Source organism: Triplophysa dalaica, chromosome 22 (assembly GCF_015846415.1).
Source record: "Triplophysa dalaica isolate WHDGS20190420 chromosome 22, ASM1584641v1, whole genome shotgun sequence".
Classification (NCBI taxonomy): domain Eukaryota; kingdom Metazoa; phylum Chordata; class Actinopteri; order Cypriniformes; family Nemacheilidae; genus Triplophysa; species Triplophysa dalaica.
The window spans coordinates 5,917,452-5,921,874 of NC_079563.1; the positions used below are offsets into that span (position 1 = coordinate 5,917,452).

General features: G+C 40.0%; 1 protein-coding gene across 2 annotated transcripts in view; it reads right to left on the reverse strand.

The window, feature by feature from the left end:
* Positions 1-3,843, reverse strand: part of LOC130411374 (rab GTPase-activating protein 1) — a 78,138-nt gene extending 74,295 nt beyond the window's left edge. For both annotated transcript variants that reach the window (XM_056735968.1, XM_056735967.1), the window contains exon 1: positions 3,724-3,843. The gene's annotated coding sequence lies outside the window, so the exon portion shown is untranslated. The remainder of the gene's footprint in view (positions 1-3,723) is intronic.
* Positions 3,844-4,423: the final 580 nt, after the last annotated feature.

Genomic DNA, 4,423 nt, shown 5'->3' on the forward strand with positions numbered 1-4,423 from the left:
ACAATAAGACAAACACTAGCAGGTTGTTTTAGAGATGTGAGTTGAATGATAGGTCAAATGGTTCAAGCTTCAGGGATACAGCCAGAGATATTGAATGGCAGGTTGTTCCTGTGTGAATGAGCTTTGGTTTTCCTGACTGGGCATATTGTGCTCTGCCCTAATGGAGACAAGGCTCGGTGATACACCCTGGAGAGCAATGACTAGAAACCAGCAACGCACAAGCTTCAAAGAGCGCCTACAATGAGTTGTGTCTATTGTGCAGCTGGTATAGACAGAGAAGTGGTTTCACACACAGAAAGATCGGATTTGTGAAGAATAGACATGCAGTAGGATGCTGTCTCACACTGCCGCTCTGTTGCCCGGCTCCTGTGCCGTTATAATGGCCGCTTTGTCAGATCATCTCTCTCTGCCCTAGGACGTTAAGGCCAAATGGGATGTGAAACACAAGATGATGTTTCACACTCTCTTGGGGAAAAGCAAAGCGGAAAAGGAGGATAGGAAGAGAAAGAGGAGAGAAAGGGTAAGAGATGGAAAGAAAATCACAATTGGACTAAAGCAGACAGAGAGAGACAGAAAAACAAGCAGACAGTATGAGACAAAAGAAAGAGGCGGGTGGACTGAGGCTGCAAAACATGACTTTTCAAAGAACCGATATTAAACAAGATGTTAAACAGGGTCAGTGCTAAAGGGGAAGACTGCAGGGGTTAAAACAACCTTTTTCCAAAAGATGTACATTTGGGCCATTTCTAAGGTATTACACAGATATTTGGTCTTGTTGTTAACGTTATCAACAAGTTGTTTATTTTTTATAATTTGTATATTTGTTGTCTTTAGGCGCTTCCCGACCGGATAAGTTCAGGAACAAAGTTCCGGAACAAGTAAAGAGGGCTGTTGATCATGAACACATTCGCACCGGCAAAAAGTGAAGTAAGCCGGTCGACAGCAACGTCATTTAAGCGCGTCCGTCGAACAACGACAAACAAACAAACAAACAAAAGTTCGGCCAATCAGCATTTGCTAACATCACGGGTCATTCCTAGCCTGCTACTTTAGACCTTGCGTCAGAGAAGGAACTATAGTTATAGTGTCGACAATCGACAATAAAGGAGGATTGTGAAGAGTGACGGGTAAAATTTGAGTCAGATCATTTCATAGCCAATATATAACTTGAATATGAAAGTGAATAATAATAACTGTATAAAATAACAAATACAACGTTTCTTTGCATTTATTTTGGATTTATTGGGCTGGCAAGTGCTAAAGCGCTTCTATGAAGTCGTCTATAGCCGACTATTTGACTATTTTAAAAGAAGGAGTGACAAATTAACAGAACGATTCATCAACCGAGGTCATTATGCAAGGTACTAACAATACAATAAAAAGGATGCGTCCAAATTGTATGTTGGTGCGACCACATAGTAAGTTGGTGCGACCAACTGTGAAAGTGAGTGCGAACAATGGAAAAAATTAGTCTAGAGCCCTGCATAAGTATTGCACGATATATCGTCCCAGCCCTATTTATTGGTGCACCACAAACATATTTAGTAGTGAGTTAGTTGTAACTTGGTGCCCCTTTACTTCAAAACTTAATTCTCATTATTTTACATTGTTTAATGCTTAACAGATCGTTAAAATGGCAAATGTGGTTAGTGTCAACAATAAAAACTCCTTGTGTGAAGAACCAGGAAGCTGGATCTGTCACGTCACATGAACTATAGGTCTCTGCATGCGCTATTATGCACAAATCCACAATCTCTCTATAAACAGATGAGTCGAATGAGCTGCTTAAGGAGGAATGGGTGAGAAAGACCAACAATCTAGTAATGTGCTCAGTGTGTGATATGCAGGTATGCGTGAAAGCTTTAACAATATTGTAATCCTCTCCAGCCAGGCAAATAAGCATTTGTTAACATGCACTCGGGAAAAACTAAATGGGAGGGGCTGGTGGTGTTTACACAAGGAAACACAACAGCTACTGATCCAAAATGAGCGACCTTGTAGTGAATATCTCTTTCAAATTTCTATGGAAACCTCAAAACTGCAATGACCAACAGTGTATAAGTATCTGGCAACACAACAAATCTGTACAGGACACACAGACACACATACCAAACTGGCAAATGAGTGATAACGAACCATTTTATGAAGATAATATGAGTGTTGTTCATCAATCAAAATTTTGGACGCATTTTGGTCCGAATTATACCTTTAAAGATAATGGGCTTCCTAACATCGTGATGCAATCTATCAAATTTTACAATCGTTGGTTTTTTAATAGGAAGTTCAAATGTCCGAAACAAGCATGTGGACTACGGTGACTGATATTGTATCAGGGTGCGGCTGCACATGGTCCAGCTGTCTCACATACCCAGGAGACCTGAAGCATCTGTCATTGTGCCATCAAACACATGGTTGACCAAAGGGCCACTTTCTCCTATTCCAAACTCTTACTCCGCTCATGAGCGAACAACAGGAATTGCTAAACTCACACCGTCCGTTGATCATTTTCAGAGCTCATTCATCTACCTGATGTCCAACACAAGCACATGTTTAATGGAAACAGTACTGCTGACAGACAGATAAAGAAATGGACCCTTGAACAACTCGCTGCTGCTGCCTAGGCAACATAACATCCACAGAGGGGCATGTTTATTATTGAAGAAAACAAGCACATAGGGAATTACAGTATAACCTACTTTGTTCATTGAGAGAGATGTATACGGATGTATGCCCATTGGTTATTTAATCCCACACTGTCCGTTTTAAATGACGGGTAACAGCACAGTGTAACTTACAACTTGTTTTACATCCTATGAGCAATGGACACGAATGAGCTCCGTTCACCGAAAATACAAGAAATGTCTTTTAATCACTCTCATCTTGTCATTCAAACTCAATTCTTCCATCTGATCAACAGTACAGAATTACCTAAGCAATAAAAGACCAGCATTACGTCATGAGTGCTCACAACCTTCAACGAAAATAGACGTGCGTGACGTCACAGCCCACTCTTGTTTGCTCCGCGTCCAGAACATGACGTCACTTGAACTACAATAGACAGGTAACTTTTTAAAACGCAGAATAAACCAGATAAATGTACCAGTCTCTGATCAAAAGGTTTTCATTCTCTCCAACGACGACAACAAGATTTTCGTGTTGCCATCTGATGTCAAGAGTGAATTTCACTGATGAAAGCTAAAGTTCACTGCAGGCAGTAAGTTAACAGGCAGGCAGGAATTATGTCGTGTTACTACCATCACACTGACATGTCATTACAACACTTTACAAAACAATGAGAATGTATGGCTCATGAATAACGTTGCAACAAAGAGATCTGCGGATTGTTTGCAGATCTGCGCATATTCCAGATAATGCATGAACAATGTCAACCAGGAAAGATAAAGAAACAAATTCCTGCTTTTAAGGATTTCTGATAGTCTTGTAACGTTAGAGATTGCTGGTTTGCTTTTGTTCTTTGAATGGTAAAAAAAACCGCTCAAAAGAACATGTTTTCCGTCGGTTTTATGCTGGATTTGTGTCATGCATTGAAGCAGATCAGCGGCCTTTAACGGGCTAATATACTATAGCATGTTAGCCTCACATCCAAGTCTAAATGTTATTGTGTCGTATTTTTCTTAAACAACGTTTAAACTAGTGAATCGCGCAACAGACGTGTACACGAAATAAATACACTGAGATGTGCAGCAATGACACGCATCCTACCTGTTTCCGCAAAGGCTTTTAATTCCAGAGATGCTTGACATAACAGCGCTCAACATTAGCCACCAACAGCACTGCTGCTGTACACAAACCAAACCCCGCTCGCACTGCGCATGCGCCCCGCACCACGGCACTTCCACAGAATGCTAGTGCACTTCGTAGCGAGCAGCACACTGCACGCTTACTTTTTATTATGGGCCGGACTTGAAAAAAGTGAGAACTAACTTTAAAATGAGTAAACTTTACTGCTTTCTTATTTGTGGACACCTTAGTTTCAGTACGTGTACTTACTGTGATCTAGACACGAGTTTTCATATTTGTTTTCAATGCTATTTGAATGATAAATAAAATAGATCATTATATTTTTTTTAATTGAAGATATAATTTACTCACTTTCATAGCGTTTCTGATTTAGGACTTTTATGATTTTAGCCAATATAAAGCAACACAGACATTTCTAGTGGCCTAATATACGTCTTCTGGAGCGAAAACGTAGAAGAAAAAGATATTTACTGTAATATGCAAAAATTGGCACTGTGCTTTCATTAAAAAAATATATATATATATTATAAAATAAGTCATTGTTATTATATTCTGTCAAGAATGCCGCCGCCAGCTGCCGCAGTACCACAGTTGACCAGCAGATGTCATGCTCACTCACAAAGCTGCATCCTCAGAGAAAGAACGACACAAACACTTGTGA